This window comes from Oryctolagus cuniculus, chromosome 8 (genome assembly GCF_964237555.1).
Source record: "Oryctolagus cuniculus chromosome 8, mOryCun1.1, whole genome shotgun sequence".
Classification (NCBI taxonomy): domain Eukaryota; kingdom Metazoa; phylum Chordata; class Mammalia; order Lagomorpha; family Leporidae; genus Oryctolagus; species Oryctolagus cuniculus.
Window position 1 is genome coordinate 49,877,584 of NC_091439.1, and position 23,187 is coordinate 49,900,770.

General features: G+C 35.1%; 1 protein-coding gene across 1 annotated transcript in view; it reads left to right on the plus strand.

Moving 5' to 3' along the window:
• NDST4 (N-deacetylase and N-sulfotransferase 4) overlaps positions 1-23,187 on the plus strand; it is a 295,027-nt gene that overhangs the window by 13,233 nt on the left and 258,607 nt on the right. The window lies entirely within an intron of this gene.

Genomic DNA, 23,187 nt, shown 5'->3' on the forward strand with positions numbered 1-23,187 from the left:
TTAAATTGACATAAAAGAGCCAATTAATATAAATTTTGATTTTTTATATTAATTACTTTTATTAAATGTTATTTTGCTTCCAAAATGCTCAAAATATCTTAAATGTTTATAAAGCAAACACTAAAAATTATAATTCCAATGCAATGGAATCACACAAACACACAAATGCATGCATTTTACAGAATCCCATGAAAAATTAGACTCCATATGTATATCTCATAGGTATGGAAAGATATCCAAGATAGGTAAGTAATATAATGTATTCCTTTGTGATTACTTGAATTTAAACTTCTATTTTAAATATTTGGCAAATTTATTTTTCTGCTTTAGTCATTCATAAGTCAAGTAAATTTTTACATTATAGCTTTATTCATTCACCTCTGTCTCTAATTGACTTGCATCCAAGAATATAAAGGCCAAATATGTATTTTCATGTTTTATGGTTAACTACTTCTGTGATTGTACACTGAGCCAATTAACAAGGCTATAAGTCAACATTAAATATAGCAATGATTTTCACACAATGATTATTGATCTAAGCCAAAGCAATGAAAAGTTGATGGCAATCATTTTGTTGCTTCTGGCTATAAGTTGATTTACCTTTAGTGTATGTAGAAACACACAGAAAATGAACACTCTACTGTAACTCTAAGGATAAAATTGATCATGACATTTCCCTTGTTCCTGGATCTTGGTTTTCTCCTCTGTTTCAAATCTCATTCTACTCCCCTTCAACTCCAAACCCTGCTATTCTTCAATGACTAGAACAATTCACATCCCTCTCCAATATCCTGGTGGCTTCTGTTTGCAGGAATTGTTCCTTTCTCTGAAATTTCAGAGTTTATCTGTAGAGTTCTCACTTGATTCATAAAGGCGTATTCCTCAGGAATGCAAAGTTTTTATTCTTGTAACTATTTTACTTCCTTTGCCTTCCTTTCTCTTTCTCTCTCCCTTCCTTCCTCCCTCCCTCCCTCCTTCCCTCCCTTCTTTCCTTTTTTCCTCCCTCCCTCTCTCCCTCCCTCCCTCCTTTCCTTCTTTCCTTCCTTCCTTCCTTCCTTCCTTCCTTCCTTCCTTCCTTCCTTCCTTCCTTCCTTCCTTCTTCTTTCATTCTTTATCTTCTTCTCTTTACTTCTTAATTTCTCTTTCTCTTTTTTCTTTCCCTCCGTTCTTTCTTACATATTTTGAGTTGACAGGGAGACAGAGAGGAAGAGAAAGAGAGAGAAAGAGGGAGAGAAGGGGAGAGAGAGAGAAAGAGAAAGAGAGAGAAAGAGAGAGAGAGAGAGTGCCATCTACTGTTTCACTTCCCAAATGTCCATAATAGCCAGATGTGCAAGAGATTGAAGCCAAGACCTGAGAACTCAATCCAGGTCTCACTTGTGTGTTGTAGGTACTCGGGTTTTGAGCTATCATCTCCTGCCTCTCAAGGTAGCATTAGCAGGAAGCTGGATTTTGGAGTGGGGCTGGGACTTGAACACTGGCATGTGAGCATCCCAAACAACATCTTCACCACTAGGCAGAGGGCCTGCTCTTCCTTTTTCTTTTTACTTGCAGTTATTTTCAGCTTGTTTTCCACCCTTCCTCCTTAACTCACTTTACTTGACTTCACTATACCATTAGACTGTTTTTGCTAAGACCATCAGTATTCCCCTGATTAACAAAGTCAAGACCATTTTCCATTTGTTTTCCTTAATTCTTACATAGCATTCAGTACTTTACCAGAAACATTTGCATCCCTTTTAGCTTCCATTACTCTCTCCCACTAACTACAATTTATTTGATTTTTTTTCTCTAAGGTTTGAGAGATATGCTTCTCTCATCTTACTCTATGCAGTTTTCATCAGTGCCTTCACTCACTATCATGGCTTTGTACCACTTCACTTGCAATTCCAATCCTCCAAATAAATTTCATTCCTATATTTGACAGCCTAGTGGACATTCCATTTAAATACCTCACAGACTGTCAAGAATATTAATATAGTCTAATATTATAATATATCTCTCTTTATATATCTTTTCTGCTTCCATATAACTTTGTGCCTTTGCTACTATTATATTTATCACACTGCTTGTATCCGCATATTTACTCAAATGTGAAGTAGTGTAGGATCCCACTGCTTTTGCTGAGTTGAGAAAGTAGTTGCAAAACGGATGGTGCATCTGGCAGTTGGGAAGCATTCAATCAATACTGAGTGAATGACTGTGAAAGTCTGAGGTCTTTGGGTGATTCATTTTTCCCCTTCTCTATATCAAATCAATCACAAAGCCTTGAAATGTCCATCTTTTATGTGACAGGACAAAATGAACTCAAATGAAAGTACTCACAATCTTGTCCCAAAACAAACAGTAAAACATATTCACCCTTTCCATTTGCTTCTAAACTGAAGGATACCTTGTTTTCTGAAGGTGAGGTTAAGTGATCAATACAGAGGGTCTTCAAGACAGGAAATGAGTAACAAAAACAATAGAGCATTTTTTAGAAAGGAATTATTGTCGTGGGAGGATTTCCAGAGTACTTTTGGGGTTTATAGGACTTGAAGAGTAGAGGAACAGACAACTTTGGAAATGGCACTTTGTTCATGAATTGGAAATGGCACTTTGTTCATGATTTGGAACTAATTTGTTGTTTAGGAAAAATGAATGAAGAACAAAATTGCTTTAAAATACCTTACTGTTGTTCTCAGACTGTGCTTCTTAAATGTATCCTACTGTGCTATGCACATGGGGCTACACATTTATAAGATCTAGAGAGTTACACAGAAATGTCATGAAACAGCTTGATCTTTTTCTTAAATAGACTTCACTTTTCAGAGAAGTTGTAGATTCCTAGTAAAATTAGTATAAGTTAGGAAGAGTTCCCTTATACTCGCCCCACTCGACATACGTAACTTCTCCCTGCCAGCATCTCATAAGATCATTAAACCAGTGCTTACACATCATTATCACCCAAATTTTGCATCACTATTCACCCTTGGTGCTGTGTATGCTATGGATCTCACAAATGTTAACATGCATCTATCATTATAGTATCAGAATAGTTTCATTACCTCAAAATCACTTGTCCACCTATTCATCCATCTCGCCCTTCAATAAACCCCCTAACAACTGTTGATCTTTTCACTGTCTCCATAGTTTTGCCTTTTCCAGAAGTTTATATATGTAGAATCATAGAGTCTGTAGTCTTTTCATATTCACTTCCTCCACTTAGTAATGTGCATTCTATATTTTACCATATATTTAATTAACTTTTAGTGGATCAATAATTTATTTTAATGCTTAAAATATTTGTCCATTGACCTACTGAAGGACATCTTGGTAGCTTACAAATATTGGCAACCAAAGATGCAATGAAATTTCCATGTGTGGGTGTTTGTGAATATGTACATTTTTTTTTGACAGGCAGAGTTAGACAGTGAGAGAGAGTGACAGAGAGAAAGGTCTTCCTTCCGTTGGTTCACCCCCAAAATGGCTGCTACGGCCAGCACGCTGTGCTAATCCGAAGCCAGGAGCCAGGTGCTTCTTCCTGGTCTCCCATGCAGGTGCAGGGCCCAAGCACTTGGGCCATCCTCCACTGCTTCCTGGGCCACAGCAGAGAGCTGACCTGGAAGAGGAGCAACGGACACAGAATACAGGCACTGGTTCTACTCGCAGTTGCTCCACTTCCATTCCAGCTCTCTGCTATGGCCTGGGAAAGCAGTGGAAGATGGCCCAGGTCCTTGGAACCCTCGTCCCTTGTGGGAGACCCAGAAGAAGCTCCTGGATCCTGGCTTCAGATTGGCGCAGCTCTGGCCTTTGGGACCAAATAGGGAGTGAACCATCGGATGGAAGACCTCTCTCTCTCTCTCTCTCTCTCTGTCTCTCCTTTCTCTATGTACCTCTAACTTTCAAATAAAGAAATAAATCTTTAAAAAATTATTGCTTGGTATTATAAGATAATGCTAGACAGTATTCCAATGTGCCAGGGATTCCAATTCAATCCCATCAAGGTGGCATGTACCAATGCCATCTCACTAGTCAGGTGATCAATTTCAGTTCACAATTGATCATACTGATAGCTCTAAGAGTCAAAGGGATCACACAAACAAGACTAGGGTCTGTGAATACTAACTGATAGAATTAAAAAGGGAGAGAATTATCCAAAATGGGAAGCAGGATACACAACAGACTCATAGAATGGCAGATGTCCTAAACAGCACTCTGGCCTCAGAATCAGCCCTTAAGGCATTCGGATCTGGCTGAAGAGCCCATGAGAGTATTTTAGGCATGGAAAGCCAAGAAACTCTGGCAAAAAAAAAGAGGACCTAAATGAAAGATCTCTGTGAGTCAGATCCCAGTGGAAAGAATGGGCCATCAAAGAAGGAGGTACCTTTCTCTGAAGGGAGGGGAGAACTTCCACTCTGACTATGACCTTGTCTAAATAAGATAGAAGTTGATGAACTCAAAAGGCTTCCATAGCCTTGGTAACTCATGACAAGAGCCTAGGGAGAACACTGATGCCATAAACAAGAGTGTCAAATTGTTAAGTCAACAATAGGAGTCACTGTGCACTTACTCCTCATGTGGGATCTCTGTCCTTAATGTGTTGTCAAATGTGAATTAATGCTATAACTAGTACTCAAACAGTATTTTACACTTTATGTTCTGTGTGGGTGCAAACTGATGAAATCCTTACTTATTATATACTAAATTGATCTTCTGTATAAAGATAATTGAAAATGAATCTTGATGTGAATGGAATGGGAGAGGGAGCAGGAGATGGGAGGGGTGCAGGTGGGAGGGAAGTTATGGGGGGGGGAAAGCCATTGTAATCCATTAGCTGTACTTTGGAAATTTATATTTACTAAATAAAAGTTAAAAAAAAATCTGTAAAATTTTTAATTCCTGCCACACATAAATGAGAGATCCTCTTAATCTATGTGCTCCCCAGCATGTGGTATTGCCTGTGTGTGATTTTATCCATTCTAATAGGTGCTTAGTGATATTGATTATTATTTTCATTTGTATTTTCCTAATTATATGATTTGGATGTATTCTCATATTCTTACTTTCCAAGTTTGTATTTCATTGGTGAGTTGTTTACTCCTTTTGTCCCTTTTTCATTTTTATATTGTTTGATTTTAAGAGTTATTTGCATATTTTTGGATAATAACTATAGGACATGCATTTTACAAATATTTTCTCCCATGTTGTAACTTTCCTCTCATTCTTTTTGACAGTATCATTCATGGGATTTTAAATAAGTTATGTCCAACACAAATACACTTTCTGTCATGGACTGTTTCTTTAGTGTGCTAAAAGTCATTGCCAAACCCAAGGCCCTGTAGATTTTCTCTAAGATTTTTATACTTTTACATAATATATTTATTTAGGTAAGTGTATGTTAGATTTAAAAATGGTCTGTAACTGTGATCCATCTCAGTTAATTTGTGAGAAGAGTGTAAGGTCTGTGTATAGACTGACTTTCACATATGGATACTCATTATTCCAGCATTAGTTGTTGAGAGGACTCTTCTTTCTGCACTATCAAAAAAATCAGTTGACTTATTTGTCTGGGTTTTGTTTTTGACATCACTATTTTATTTTATATCTCTATTTATCTACTGCTTCATGAGTAACATATGGTCTTGATTGATGTAGCTTGATCAAAAGACTTGAAGTTTGTTTCTGTCAGTTCTCTAATGTTGTTTTCCCCTTCAATATAAAATGGCTATTGTTGACCTTTTGTTCTCCATATAAAACTTGCATGCTATTTTACATTCCTATTTTCATTTCTCTTAAGTCTTTATTTAAACCAGTGTAAATATTCCTTATTTTTATTAACTTATTTATTTAAATGGCAGAGATAGACAAATATGGAGGATGAGGGGAGAGATAATTTTCTTTTTACTGGTTCACTTACCAAATTCCCAACAATATATGGGGGTGAGCAAACCAAAGCCAGGAAGTAGAAACTCAATCTAGATCCCCAACATGTGTGGCAAGGAGCCAACTACTTGAGCCATAGGGTGCACATTAGCAGTAAGCTGGAATCTGAAACAGAGCCAAGACTTGAATGTAGGCCCTCCAATATGGGAAGTGGACATCGCAAATGGCATTTTAACCACTGAAACAAACACAACCCTCTGTAGTTAATGCTTAACTAGTCTGCTTCATTGCTTCAATCCATCCTCTTAGTGCCTCAAAAGATAAATTTCTAAAATATGATGTTTATCATGTTAGCCTTCAGATGAAAATAATTCAATAGCTGTATAAATTTTAAGGAATGTAAGCAATAATTTTGATTAGATATTTTAATTTTTTGTACTGTTATCTTTTCTATTCAACTTTCCACATATTTATACCTCAGTGATTCCCACATCTCCCACAGACACAAAAGTCAAATATCTTATAAGCAATTGTATAGCATTTTTCTGCAACATATGCACACTCTCCTGAATACTTTAATTCATATCCAGTTTACTTATAATACCCAATGCAATGTAAGTGCAATATAAATAGGTATTATCAAATATTGTTTAGGGAATGGTGAAAAGAAAAATTAGTCTGTATATGTTATGTACAGACACAACCATCAAGGGCCTAACTACATAGTGCATGAATAAGATGTCAGAAGAACAATATTCCAGCAATAAATTCTGGAGAAAGACTGAGGATCTGTGAAATGGCTGGAGGGTAAAGCAGGGCGAATCTATACATTGTTCTATTCAGGGGATTTAATGTAGTGCTTTTCATGTGGCATATTCAAATTTTACTTTCTGGAACTTTCCGGATTTTTTCCCATTACATGTATGTGTGGAATTCAGAATTTTTCGGCACCAAAATAAACATATCTTCTACTTTTAGTTTCTAAGGCCTTTTTTAAAGTACCCTCACATTTTTTATTTTTGGGTCTTTGAATGCATGGATGCGGGAACTGGGGATATGAAAAAAACTTCACCTCTTATAAGGTAGGCTATAGTGTCTGAAATAGAAAGAAACAAAGAAAAACAGATACCTGATTCCAATGAGAGTAATAAACAGGAAAAAGAGAATGAATTTATGTATGACTTGTACAATAATTTATTACAAATTCTATGTAAGACACATATCCCCCCCACCCCCCACCCACACACACAAATAACTAGCACAAGGATAGGGAGTATTAGGAAAGAGTTTACAATTTTACAATAGGAGGCCAGAAGCAGCTACACTGAGATCGTTACATTTGAGAAAATAACTAAAAGAAATGCCAACATATGCGTAGAGTACTTGGGAGACAAGTACTCAAAGAGAAGAAACACCAAATGCAGAAGCTCAAGGATAAATGAATCCTGAGAAGTCCAGTGGGATGTTAGGGAAAATTTAACAAGAGAGACACAGCCTGAGAGACATTCTGTCATGATACCTGTGGCCAATTAATTGAAAAACAAGCTGCAGTGAAAGCAAAGGACTATGGATTAAGTGTGGTGGTGGGTACTCAAAAGGTTTTTAGAGAGTAGAAAGGGAGATGGGTCGGGCGCTGTGGCGCAGCGGGTTAACACCCTGGCTTGAGGCGCCAGCATCACATATGGGCGCTGGGTTCTAGTCCCCGCTGCTCCACTTCCGATCCAGCTCTCTGCTGTGGCCTGAGATAGCAGCGGAGGATAGCCCAAGTCCTTGGGCCCCTGCACCCACGTGGGAGACCCAGAAGAAGCTCCTGGACCTGGCTTCGGATCAGCGCAGTTCCAGCCTTTGAGGCCAATTGGGGAGTGAACCATCGGATGGGAGACTCTCTCTCTCTCTCTTTCTCTCTCTCTCTGCCTCTTCTCTCTCTGTGTAACTCCAACTCTCAAGTAAAAAATAAATAAATCTTAAAAAAAGAAAGGGAGAATAATCTAGGAGTGGTGATAAGAAATAAGGACATCTAACCAAGCTCTTGACCCAGATGTAAAATAACTGGGAAAGAAAATAGCGCACGAGGGAGCTGAGGTCTAAGAAGAGAACCAGGTTCAGTTAGAGTTAGCCAGATGAAGAAAACTGTTGTCTATCAGTGTTGAGAGCACTGATTGATTTTATCATATTTAATCAGCCGTGGAATCCAGTTCTTTTATTACTTTGCTTGAGATGCCACAACCAAGCACCACAGACTGAATGGCTTAAACAATGGAAATATATTGTCCCACTGATTTGGAGGTGATAGTCAGAGATGAAAGTGTCCACAGTGCCATGGTGTCTCGTGGGGTACTAGGACATGCTCTGTCACGGGCCTCTCTCATGGTTCCTGGCAGCTCCTTAGCTTTTGTGAGAGCATAACTGCAACTTTCACATGACCTTCTTCTGAGTGCTTGCTTATCACGTTGCTTCTTCTCCTGTGGCCACCAGTCCCACTGCACTGTAATGAGACCTCATCTGCACAGATGACATTAGAACGAAACCTATTTCCAAATAAGTTCACATTTTAAGGCACCGGGGCCTCACTATAGCACAATTTTTGGAAGGAGCTGAATTCAAGTAAAGAGCTACTCTCAACTTCCTCAAGCTCTTTCCTTCCTTCCTTCCTTCCTTCCTTCCTTCCTTCCTTCCTTCCTCTCTCTCTCTCTCTCTCTCTCTCTTTCTCTCTTAGATTTATGTATTCATTTGAAAGGCAGAGTTACAGAGAGGCAGAGGCAGAGGGAAAGAGAGGTCTTCCATCTGCTGGTTCATTCCCCAGATGATCTCAACGGCTGTAGCCAGGAGCCAGGAGCCTCTTACTGGTCTCCCGTGCAGGTGAAGGGCCCAAGGACTTGGTCCATCCGCTACTGCTTTCCCAGGCCATAGCAGAGAGCTGGACCAGAAGTGGAGCAGCCAGAACTCAATCCAGGGCTCATATGGGATGCCCGCACTGAAAGCAGCGGCTTTACCGCTATGTCACAGTGCTGGCCCTGCGGAATTTCTTGAGCTCCTTATGTATTCTGGATATCAATCCTTTATTGAATGCATGAATAGCAAATATTTTTTCCTACCCTGAATATGACCAATCTCATGTGGAAACAGATTTTAATTCAACTTCTTTTGTTTTGCCTTATTCATTCACACAATTCTTTAACTCTTTAAAAATTTTCAAAATAAAATAAAATTTTATTTATTTGAAAGGCAGAGTGACAGAGAGAGGAGAGATAGAGAGAAAAAGATCTGTTATCTGCTGTTTAACTTCCCAACGGGCCTTAACAGCCGGGGCTATGCCAGACTGAATTCAGGAGCCAGGAACTCCTAGCAGATCTCTGAAGTGGGCGTTTGCATGAACAGTAGCTGGGTGCTGAGGACGAAGCAAAGCACCTGGAACTTGAACCAGCACTCCTATATCAGATGCTGTTGCTGCACTACAGCACCAGACCCCTTCCATTAGTTTTGAAATTGGAAAACATACACATATACACATATCACTCATTGTTATCTGTCATCATTAATGTCATGTCCGCTTCACAGAAAAACATGAGATTCTTCTAACACACTTTTACTTCATTTAGTACTTTTTCTCTATACTACTGTTCTTATTCCTTTCAATTGCACTGTAGTTATTCATCTGTTAGTGCTTTATTATTATTTTATATCATCAAGTTCATTGAGATTAACTCACACCTTTACCAGTTTCTTTTATTTTCAAAATATCTAGCAATTTGAATACTTTACCTAGTTTTGAGAAATTCATGGTTTTATGTGTCATCTGCGGACATCAAGTATTTCCCAGTCCTATCACAGACAAGCCACTGGCATGCCTACTGAAAACACCTAATCTGATACACCCCTAGTAGACTGAATCAGAAGCCAGTGAAGTAAAAATGCAGATTCATAGCACATTACCTTACAGTTAGAGTCTTCACCTACATCCATGTTCCAGGCAGAACTATAGTGGCAGCAACTGAAGAACTGCCTAGGTTCCAGGATTGTCTGCTTGTGTAATATTTGCTATTTGGTCACTTTTCCAAATAGGCTTTCATCACTTTTGTGTGTAGGCATGTGTCCTTAATCTTGAGTAGAATCATGTGATGAAGCCTTATTAAGGACGATATTTTGGATTATGTTTTCTAACACCTTTATGTTAGCATTTCAATTACAATTTGTATCTTACAGTGTTATTAAGCACTTATTAATGACAAATTCTGTGATAATTATTGAGCAAAATTTCTTCAACTCTAAACATATTTTTCCTAAACAAATTTTATTACTAATCTGAGAAAAGTAACTTTGGAGAGAAAACCAAAACATGAATAGAAATAAAGTCAATTATGCTTTTGTTCACTTAGTGAGAATGATTGATTTGAGTGTGTTTCATGGCATATACAACTTCCTAATGATCCATTATCTTTCAAATCATCTACAAAGCATCCTTATATGAATGAGTATTTTTACAGATTCTTAGGTAAATGATAAATTATAATTCACAAACTTAAAGGTGTAAAGATGAGAATAGATGTCAGTTTCTGGAAAACCTTCCTTGTAAATAAATAATAATACCACCTTACCATTGGAAATTTTAATTAAAATTTGGTTATTCCATCTCGTATCTAGAAAGTAAATAGAGACCCAACTAAATCATTGTGTATATTTTTCTTTTGTATATAAAGTTTTATCATCATTAATTTAATGTTAATTATATTTTACTAATATTAAAAATTATTAAACATTCAAAGATTCAGATTTTCAGGAATCATGTCTTTTTTTTTTTGTGGGTGAGAGTATTTCAAACATGTTTGCCTAATAATAAAGGAATGCAAAGCTGAGTAGTAGCTCTATTTTACAAAAACTAATACATTTTATGTTTACTTAAAAAATAAAATATATTTTAGATAAATGGTAACTTGGAACCAAGAGAGGAAGAGAGGTCAAATTTGGTTTCTTTTATGCTTAAATTATAGATATTATATCTGTTCTCTTAAGAAAATATTTAGAATTTAAAAGTTGAAAAAAGCAAATTAATGTTTTATTGCTTTTTCTTTGATGCATAATTAAAATAAAATGAAGCTACATCTCAAAAATCAGCAATAAAAGTTCAAATCATGGCACCATATCAGCAATACGAAGTTGATCGTTACAAATATAAGAGAGTTCACTAAAATGTTATTTTATGAGGAATTGCAGCATAATTCATGTTTTAACATTCATTTTCTTAACTTTCGCTGTTGCCCACAAGATGATATTCATCAAGAGAATGAAGTTATGATTACCAAGGGACACATGTAATTGCACCTTTTTTTTTTTTTTTTTTTTTTTTTTTGTGGTGAACTGTCAACTGAGAACAGGTGCTGTTGGTCTATCTTTGTATAAAAGCAAGAACATATCGCCCTCTAGTGTTTAAAAAGTTGGGAGACCCAAATAACAAACGTTTTATTTACTTGATTTTATGATTTGTGTAATAAAAAATGTTGACTGTACTGAGAATAAATAAGTTCATTTTATTATTTTATCTATTTCTAATTTTAATTGCAAGCTTTTAATTATAATTGTGACTTACGACTTTAGGCAAGATACATTACTTATATTTCATTACTTCCTCATATTTGAAACTAATTTGGCTTTTATTATGAAAATTACCTAATAAATAACATATTTTTGAGCCGTCGAGGAAATAAAGGACACAGCTCTGGGAGCATAGGCCCCTCAGTAGTCAAAGGTAATCTTGTAGGCCCCTAGTTACCCAGTTCTGAACCTGGTGAAAATTTATTTCCTTTGCTGAAATACAAGATAAAGGGTTGAGTAATAAGAATGGTAGAAAAATTATGTTATAAAATAATACAAGAAGAAAGTAAATGATTGAGGTAGAAAGAACAATGTATGCATCATTCTATTAATAAAATGAGAAACTGAAACTTAAAAACATACCCTGGGATATCAGTAATATTGCATACTTGAAAACTGGTTAAGAGGGTAGGTCTCAAGTTGTGTGCTTACCCTCCAAAATTAAAATGTAAATGGATAAATAAATCGAGCCAAAAATATATCAATAGGAATATACCTAAGGCAGATTAACCAAGGAGTGAAAGTGAATGTGTGATTGAGGCAAGATATGTAGATATCAAAATATTGCAATTACCCTCAAAATATGTATAGATGCTGTTCAATGTCAATCAATAACATCATTATTTCCAATTCAGAACAAAGTTCTCAAAAAAGAAAGGTTGATGCTTCAGACAAGAGCTGGGGACAAGAGGAAAACATTAGAGGAGATGCACATTTATTTTGACAAAGGGAAGCAAGGAAGTGGAGCAGAAACACCTTAGATTGGAAATACATGAGTGGGAGAAAGTCAGCATCACTCCCAGGATGGTTTTGAGCCAAATCAACCCACACTTTATGTTTCTCTGTAAATTCAAAGGTTGTGGAGTTAGGTTGTGGGGCTACAACTTGTAATAAATTGGAGGAATGGGATGAAAAACAATGATGGATATAAGAAGGATGTCTTAATTGTTTCTCTTTTTATTATTGCTATTACTACTATTATATTTTAAGTGAAAAGATAAGAAAAATTATATTGTATGGTCACAACTACAAAAATATATACAACAAAGGTAATAGAAAATATGCTTGAAAAAAATTTTTCAGTAATGCTTGTTTTATTTCAGTTTTTTGGGTTTCCAGATTTTTCATAATACTTTCATAGTGTGAAATACATACAAATTTTATCAGAAAAAAAGTTCATGTAAGTTTTTTAAGCATTTCACATTACCTTTTTAGAAGAGACAATTTATAGGCAATAAATGTTTATTTTTAGGAGAAGGTTCTTAATCAGATTATATCTAAGCAAGGAAGCAAATCATGATAGTGCGTGTCCTCAATCATGTTTTCTAGCTTCCAAGTAAATTGCTGATGTGGACAAAAAAGAAAATGGAGGTAGGAAATGGAAAGATTGTGACACAAACTGGCTGATCAATGCTGACATTTTTCCGCATTAAATCCATTAGCAAGCTTTTTAACTCAGTCACTGTAAAAACAGTGTCAAAAAAAGGGAAAAATATTTTCTGGAGGCAAAGGAATGAAGAACAGATTAAAGCAAAGGAATTTACATTTTTGATGATATGGTGAGGGACAGTTAAATTTACAAATTTATCTGACAATTTATACGCTCTTATAAAAGAGTAATGCATTTATTTGTTACATGTAGGTGAGATAAGTATCTTTGCTTCTTAAATAAGGGAGAAAAAGGAAAAAGCAGAAGGCTGAATTCAATTTTAGAATGTGTGTCCAGTTCTAGCCTTATTCTGAATGTCCCACTGTCAATATTACTCCCAAATCAATACACAATGAGGCCAGTGCCACAGATACATCCCAAAGGCAGCCCATGGTTGTAAAGAGAATTATCTGCATGTCAGGAACCCTTAAGGCAAATATAACCGTTGCAAGATTGTTTAATTCTATTAAAATCAGGCCCATATATTCTGGAGACATTAAATTATTTTAATAGTGTTAATGTAAAATTCAATGATGAAAAAGTAATTTTAAAAAAAACTACTGAACCTCAAACCATGAATACATGATTTTTCAGTGTGGCCTCAGGAAGCCTTTGGCTGCTATGTCTAAATTTTAAAAGGCAAAAAACAAATACTGACACAGCCATTTCCTTATTCTCAAAGTCCTTATGTTTTATTTTTTTAACTTTTATTTAATAAATATAAATTTTGAAAGTACAACTTTTGAATTATAGCAGCTTAACCCCCCATAACCTCCCTCCCACCCGCAATCATCCCATATCTCACTCCTTCTCCCATCCCATTCTTCATGATTTCATTTTCAATTATCTTTATATACATTAGATCAATTTAGTATACACTAAGTAAAGATTTCAACAGTTTGCACCCACATAGAAACACAAAGTATAAAGTACTGTTTGAGTACTAGTTATAGCATTAATTCACATGGTACAACATATTAAGGACAGAGAACCTACACGGGGTTAAGTGCACAGTGACTCCTTTTGTTGATTTAACAATTGAAACTCTTATTTATGGCTTCAGTAATCACCCTAGGCTCTTGTCATGAGCTGCCAAGGCTATGGAAGCCTCTTGAGTTCACCAACTCCGATCTTATTTAGACAAGGCCATAGTCAGAGTGGAAGTTCTCCCCTCCCTTCAGAGAAAGGTACCTCCTTCTTTAATGGCCCATTCTTTCCACTGGGATCTCACTCACAGAGATCTTTAATTTAGGTCATTATTTTTTCCAGAGTTTCTTGACTTTCCATGCCTAAAATACTCTCATGGGCTCTTCAGCCAGATCTGAATGCCTTAAGGGCTGATTCTGAGGCCAGAGTGCTCTTTAATACATCTGCCATTCTATGAGCCTGCTGTGCATCCCACTTCCAATGTTGGATCGTTCTCTCCTTTTTTATTCTATCAGTTAGTATTAGCAGACACTAGTCTTCTTTATGTGATCCCTCTTAGACCTATCATTATGATCAATTATGAACTGAAACTGATCACTTTGACTAGTGAGATGGCATTGGTACATGCCACCTTGATGGGATGGAATTGGAATCCCCTGGCACATTTCTAACTCTACTGTTAGGAGGAAGTCTGATTGCGCATGTGCTGAACTGTACATCTCCTCCCTCTCTTATTCCCACTATTAATTTTAACAGGGATCACGTTTCATTTAAATTTAGACACCTAAGAATAATTGTGTCTTAATTACAGAGTTAAACGAATGGTATTAAGTAGAACAAAATAATGCTAAAAGGAATAAAGTAATAAGTTATTCCTCGACAGTCAAGGACAAGGGCTGATCAAGTCATTGATTCACAAAGTGTCCATTTCATTTCTACAGGTTTTCTTTTAGGTGCTCAGTTAGTTGTCACAGATCAGGGAGAACAAAGGATATTTGTCCCTTTGGTACTGGCTTATTTCACTCAGCATGATGTTTTACAGATTGTTCCATTTTGTTGCAAATGAACGGATTTCATTTTTTTTAACTGATGTATTCTGTAGAGTACATGTTCCATAATTGCTTTATCCAGTCTACTGTTGATGGGCTTTTAGGTTAATTCCATGTCTTAGCTATTGTGAATTGAAATGCAATAAACATTGAGGTGCAGACAGCTCTTTTATTTGCCAATTTAGTTTCCATTGGGTAAATTCCAAGAAGTGGGATGGCTGGGTTGAATGGTAGGGTTATATTCAGGTTTCTGAGGAATCTCCAGACTGACTTCCATAGTGGGTTAACCAGTTTGCATTCCCACCAACAGTGGGTTAGTGTCCCTTTTTTCCCACATCCTTGCCAGCATCTGTTGTTGGTAGATTTCTGTATGTGAGCCATGCTAACCAGGGTGAGGTGAAACTTCATTGTGGTTTTGATTTGCATTTCCCTGATTGCTAGTGATCTTGAACATTTTTTCATGTGCCTGTTGGCCATTTGGATTTCCTCTTTTGAAAAATGTCTATTGTGGCCCTTGGCCCATCTCTTAAGTGGGTTGTTTGTTTTGTTGTTGTGGAGTTTCTTGATTTCTTTGTAGATTCTGGTTACTAATCTTTTATCGGTTACATAGTTTGCAAATATTTTTTCCCATTCTGTTGGTTGCCTCTTCACCTTCCTGACTGTTTCTTTTGCAGTACAGAAGCTTTTCAATTGGTTGTAATCCCAATTGTTAATTTTGGCTTTGACTGCCTGTGCCTCCAGGGTCTTTTCCAAGAAGTCTTTGCCTGTGTCTATATCAGATAGGGTTTCTCTGATGTTCTCTAATAATTTGAATGTGTCAGGTCATAGATTTAGATCTTCAATCCATGTTTAGTGGATTTTTGTGTAAGGTGTAATGTAGGAGTCTTGCTTCATGCTTCTGCACGTGGAAATCCAATTTTCCCAGCACCATTTGTTGAATAGACTTTCCTTGCTCCAGGAATTGGTTTTAGATCCTTGATCAAATATAAGATGGATATAGATGTTTGGATTGATTTCTGGTGTTTCTATTCTGTTCCATTGGTCTATCCATCTGTTTCTGTACCAGTACCACACTGTTTTGATAACAACTCCCCTGTAGTATGTCCTGAAATCTGGTATTGTGATACCTCCGGCCTTGTTTTTGTTGTACAAGATTGCTTTAGCTATTCGAGGTCTCCTGTGCCTCCATATGATTTTCAGCAGCATTTTTCCAGATCTGAGAATATCTTTGGAATTTGATGGTATCACATTGAATCTATAAATTGCTTTTGGTTGAATGTACATTTTGATGACGTTGATATTTCCAATCCATGAGCATGGAAGATTTTTCCATTTTTTGGTATCCTCTTCTATTTCTTTAAGAATTTGTAATTCTCATTGTAGATATCTTTAGCATCCTTGTTAAGTTTATCCCAAGGTATTTGTTTTTGTGGCTATTGTGAATGGGATTGATCATAGAAGTTCTTTCTCAGCCATAGCATTGTCTGTGTATACAAAGGCTGTTGATTTTTGTGCATTGATTTTATGACCTACTACTTTGCCAAACTCTTCTATGAGTTTCAATAGTCTCTTAATAGAGTCATTTGATCCGCTAAAAAAAAAAATCCTATCATTTGCAAAGTGAAATAGTTTGACTTCTTCCTTCCCAATTTGTATCCCTTTAATTTGTTTTTCTTGCCTAATGGCTCTGGTTAAAACTTCCAGTACCATATTGAATAGCAGTGGTGAGAATGGGCATCTCTGTCTGGTACCAGATCTTAGTGGAAATGCTTCCAACTTTTTCCCATTCTATAGGATGCTGATGGTGGGTTTTTCATAAATTGCTTTGATTGTATTGAGGAATGTTCTTTCTATACCCAATTTGCTTAGAATTTTCACCATGAAAGGGTGTTGTATTTTATCAAATGCTTTCTCTGCACCTATTGAGATAATCATATGATTTTTCTTCTGAAGTTTGTTAATGTGATGTATCACATTGATTGATTTGCGAACGTGAACTATCTCTGCATACCTGGGATAAATCCCACTTGATCTGGTGGATGATCTTTCAGATGTGTTGTTGCATTCTATTGGCCAGAATTTTATTGAGGATTTTTGTGTCTATGTTCATCAGGGAAATTGGTCTGTAATTCTCTTTCAATGCTGCATCATTTTCAGGCTTGAGGATTTAGGTGATGCTGGCTTCCTAGAAAGAATTTGGGAGGATTCCCTCTTTTTCGATTGTTCTGAATAGTTTGAGAAGAATTGGAGTCAGTTCTTCTTTAAATGTCTGGTAGAATTCAGCAGTGAATCCATCTGGTCCTGGGCTTTTCTTTGTTGGGAGGGCCTTTATTACTGTTTCAATTTCTGTCTCAGTTATGGGTCTATTTAGGTTTTCTATGTCCTCATGGTTCAATTTAGGTAGGTTGCATGTGTCCAGGAATCTATCCATTTCTGATAGATTTCCCCATTTGCTGGCATACTACTCTTTGTAGTAATTTCTGATGACTCTTTTTATTTCTGTGGTGTCTCTTGTTACATTCTCTTTTTCATCTCTGGTTTTATTGATTTGGATCTTTTCTTTTTTTAGTTAGTTGGACTAATGGTGTGTCAATTTTATTTATTTTTTTCAAAAACACAGCCCTTCGTTTGGCTGATCGTTTGTCTTTTTTTTTTTTTTTTTTGGATTTAATTCTGTGTTTTCTTCTCTAATTTTATTTATTTCAGTCCTTATATTTTCTAATAACCCAATAAACATATATATATTTCATTTACTTTGTAAATATATATACTCTTTCTTTTTAAAAAATCATGCTTTCTCAATTCTAAAAAACAAGACCTAAGAAAATGATAAAAGTCAGGGTATACATCTGTGGGAAGTAGTGATAAAAGAAGCCGTCTGACATTTACTCTTCTATTTACTGAGTTGCCTTCATAATCTTTTGAAGTAAGAATAAAGCTGATAGCTCAGAGCTATGTACCTAGTATACTATTATGTTACAACATAGTATCAGGGCTGTAATGTTATCATTATGTTTAAATGATACTTTTAGGAGTTTGTACTGGCAGGAATGTACACTTTCGAAACTAAAATAAATTCATGTTGTATCACCAAAATTAAGAAAATATGAAGTATAAAAATGTTAAATGGTAACTGAATGGTTACGGGGATGGAAAAGATTATTTTTCAGAAAGTCATAAACTAAGTATACTACCTTTATTTAAATGTAGCATTGACTCATACTGAACCTTCGTTTTTGAAAAAATGTTATGTTTTATGTCAGTGTGGCTGTTACTGAAAATAACACAGGGATATTTTGTGGCCCAGATCTGAATAGAACTTAAAGGGACCAAACCAAGTGATATCAACAAATTCGTTATCTCAACTTCTGTTGAGTCATTATGGGGTATTTTAGGAATTCACCCAGGATCATAAGAGACCACATTGATTAACAGCTCAAATATTTTTAAATTTTTAAATCCATGATTTGTAGTGACTAACAAAGACTATCCAAAAAATATAAAGTATATGAGGGAAATCAACATTTGGAGATTTCATTATTTGTTACAGCCAGTCCTTGTCTATATTCCTGAAGAACTCTGGTGTTTCTGCTTACTACTTTCATTCTTTATTTAATAGAGTGTTAATCTTGTGATTATAAAATAAATTGAAAGTATGTCATCATAAAAATTAGAAAAATAAAGGAAAGAGAAGGGGGAGGGTGGGAGTGAAAGAAGAAGGGTCAATAGGGTGGGAAGTAGCATTATGCTCTTAAAATTACATAGATGAAATACATGAAATGTGTTCCCATTATATAAATTAAAATTTTTAAAAATTATAATTCTTTTAAAACTGGGTTAAATTATTTGAATTAGCAAAACTCTTTTGAGTAGTGTTTGTGACACACTTTTGATCATGACCCAGAATAACAAATAATCTTACAATGGGATCCAGACACACACGTACACACACGGACATACACACAATGAACGAAGAATGCTTACCTTTACTACTGAGTGTGAACTATGTAGGTATTTCTAGGAAGGTCAACATTGTCATCATGTATGTGTTGGTGAGCTATGATTTAAAATGCTGCACTCGTTCTGAAAGGTGGTTATATAACATGGAACTTGCTCCAGGGGAGCCTAGAAGCCATGAATTTATATGAACAAATGGTAAGTTACGTAACATTTTTTAATTTTAAAAAATCACGAGAAATTATTCTTTCTGCATAAGATTTCTAAAAATAAAATAAAGTTCACAAATTACGTAGAAATAGAATCTTTGATCAACTGTTTTCAACCAGGCATCACGAAAATTTCAAGCTGGTTAGATTACTGCAACTTTTTAGGTGATCTCAGTTTACAAACGGTTTCTTATTATTGACCCAATCCAGCTATTCTCTGCATTTGGAGTAAATGTTTCTAGTTTTGAATATAAGAATTTTTAACACTGAAATACAACTTGCTGTTACTAAGGTTAATTATTTAATTATGCTACCTGTTAATTTTTTGGCTCCATCTAACTTAATCCTTATTGTTTCTCAAGAGCAACTGGTGTAACATACAACCTTAACACCAGAAAATATTAGCAGTGTTAATTTAGTTCTTTTCTACAGCAACCTCAATCTCAGTTTCCTCATTTTAAAAATTGACTACTAAGAAGTACACAGAATGACAAATACAAAGAATGTAGCATATTGACTAACAAATAGTAAACACTCATTAAATCTACTAAGTAGTGTTGTTAAAACATTATGTCCTATCAATAGGAAACCTATAAATGCTTAAACTGAGCAATAGATGTACAACTTATGGTAACACTAAAATAAATATTATACTGAAATGTTTGTAGAAGTGAAGACTTGGAACATATTTGTTTAATGTTGTATTTTTTAAATGTCAGCTAAACATCAGTGTACAAGTTTGATTATCAATATCTCACTAGATCACCTTCAAGAAATACATAATCCCATATAAATGTAAAGTGTTTTCTGTTCCCCAGGTTTCTTCTGAATTTTTCTCTCAAAAATATGAGTTGCTGCAGTGGTAACTATAGTGGCTATGCTGCTGCTAGCAGAGATTGGTAAAAATTTACAATTACGTAGAATACTTGGAAAACAATATTACAGAGAATTTCAAAAAAAAAAGCATTTTGAAACTAAGTGAAAGAACAGTTTTAAAGCATATACATAACAATAATGTATTTGTATTATCTAGTATTAAAAGAGAAAAAAAGATTCTGGGATATTTTTTTCCAGTAATGCTGAGGTAATGAGCCAACTTGGAAGGATAAAAGGTAAAAATAAAACAAACACACCTTGAAACAATGTATTCAAAAACTAGAATGTAAACAAGGAATTCATCATGTAAACAGCTTTACGTTTTATCATTGAAGTCTTATCAGGGGTTATGCTACCCACATGTTAGATGACCAATAATAAGCAGGTCTTCCTTTCCAAATTTTTAACAATACATTTATTATGACATTTGACATAGTCATAAGAATTGAGATGAAATGAGAGGCTTTTTAACTTAACTCAGTATGGTGGTTAAAGAAATACTGGTTTGTCAAAGATGCAATGTACTGAGTGATCCATACATTGTCTATTCATTCTATAATAAAGGTCAACACCACTGTGTAAGGGCAAAGCTGGAAAAAGAAGCAGCTCCCAAATGTTCCATATTGTGGCTAACTGGCCTCATGTTCATCTTGCACAGGGTATTGAATTAAGTTCTGAAGAATGTATGCCGTCTATTTTTACACTTTAAGACCATGATTGTAGTGTTCAACATTATCCTTAAATGACTTTCCTTACTCTAATATGGCTTGAATTACATATGTGTCTTATAGAAAATGATCTCAATTGTTTGACTTATGTTGAGAACCTAGATTCCTACCTTGGCTGGTCTGCCCACCACACTCCCTGATGTGCCTTTACCCCACTCCTGTTTGTGAAGGGCACAGCACTAGGGAAAAGATTCAAACACATCAGTTTGCATTTATTTGGCACCTGACACAATGTCCTCCTACTGTCTCCTTCCACATGGGCATATGGCAACATTACTGATATATGTAGCGCCCTTTATGGTCCAGTCTTCCTCACACTCAGTGACAAATTTTATCAGAGGAGGACAAATGGGAGGATGGAATGGGAAAGGTAACTCCTTAAATTAAAACACTCAAATGGAAACACACTTATCTACCTTGTGGTAGTATGTGTCTGTCTTTCTAACTGAACATATTCACATTGAATGTCACTCTATGGGTTTTCTGTTTCTAGTCCCGTGGGCTGTTTTACTTATTTTTCACTATTGTACTTTAGGATGGGCTGTTTTAATATGTAAAACTGATATCCTGCCCTTTGTGTGTTCAAAAACAAATAATATTTATAAATGCTCTAATAAATAACACTTTAACAAGCTATTGATTGCTCACATGTTTAGCTTTGCTTCAAATCTTCTGATAAAAATCAATTCTTTAAAAATACTAAGCAAACGTATATAAAGTATTGTGGATCAAATAGATTTTTGCTATGGGGCCCTTTGGACTGAGTATGAGGATCAGGTAGGGCTGATTCTATGTTCGCTTAAATGTTTTTTTAAATCAAATATAAGAACTTGGAGAAGCCCAGGTATTGATATATTAAAATGCTGAATAATCTCCTTTAACAAATTCCACATTAATCTCATTAATATATATCTACCCTTAACTGTAATCTTTATTTTTAACATGTGTTGATGAGCATTTTTGGATATATACAAAAGTAAAATCTATGATATAACTAAATATTTCACAAACCAAAGAATTTTTATTATCATATTTTATTTCATTTTAGTAAAATGGAATTCAGTTTGTATGAAAGAGAGCAATTATGAGACACTTGAAAGGCTTTGGAAAGCAAATAAGTAACAAGATATTTTATTTGAAAGCACAGTATTAGTAAATCTCTAATATACAGCATTAATTTCCCTCAAAATGAGTGTGAAATCATGGGAGAGGTTTTACCAATTGGTATATGTTTTTCAGGGGGAAAAATAGGTTTACTTTAACTATATAAAGTCTAAAGACAAAGTATACAGTAGAAATTTTAAAATTGCAAATTGTAAACTTTCAAAAATGTTTCGACATTTTTCTAAAATCTAAGACCAAATATTATTTCAAATTAACATTGATTTTTATTTAACAAAAGGAAAAAATTTCTTTCAGAATATAAAAATATAAGTTGGAAATCATGAAATAATACTGTAATATTAAGTTATTTAATTTAGTAAGCTTTTAATTTTCATTAACATGTATTAATCACTCAGATATCCAAGTTAAAAAATATAGAAACTCAAGCATTTACATTCTATATTTGTGATTCACAGAATGACAGCATGATCTAGGGATACTATTTTAGTAAAGTGAGAAATGGAAAATCCTGTAAGTACTGTAGCATAATTTTGAGGAGAAAGATGAAAAGTTGCATAGAAAGGAATTAAGTAAAAAGCAGATCCATCTTTACCAAGAAAACATCTAATGGTATATAGATAATGTCTATATGTGATGAAACAGTTTGAGAAAGTTTTTTTTGTAATGTTGTCTATGTTTTGTTTTGTTTTGAACTAAAGGAAGTCATAAGGAGTTGAACATATGATTGTTGTATGAAAAGTAACACAGAAAAACTCAGTTTTAACTCTGATTTCACAAGTTGGTCAAATTAAGGAATATGAGAAAAACACATCAAGTTCTCTTCTCATCTAAACTTCCCGGTATCTCTTTCATTAGAGGGACCCTGAAAATGCCTTCTTCCTGTTGTTATTTCTCCCATAGCCTCTCTCTAGGTTTGTCATTGATAATAGAGAAGATGTATCAATAATGAGAGAACCTTGTAATTACCATAAACTTAAGACAAAAAGAATCCATTCCTCTTAGCTCTCCAGCCATACCTAAGGACACATTTACTGCTGTAAGCCACACACAAATACTTGATTTCCTAATCTATATGTATAGAATTTTTACCAGCCAAGGAGAATCAGTTTTATAGTAATTAACATTTTACATTATAGCTTACTTGCTTAACTGCCATTTTTTGAGGTGACTTAGTTGAAAAATACTCTCAATATATGTTCCAATATGCATACAAATGTTTGCACAAATTCAGATAGTGTTCTGTATTTTGGAAGAAATGAAAAGTTTACCATACTCCAAGTACTAAAACCTAATTGTAAATATGACTATTAATATTTTAGCATATTGCGGTCAGCATTGTGTAATATCGGGTAAAGCCACAACCTGCAAATCCAGTATCCCATATGGGCCCTGGTTTGCATCCTGGCTGCTCCACTTCAGATCCCTGCTAACGTCCT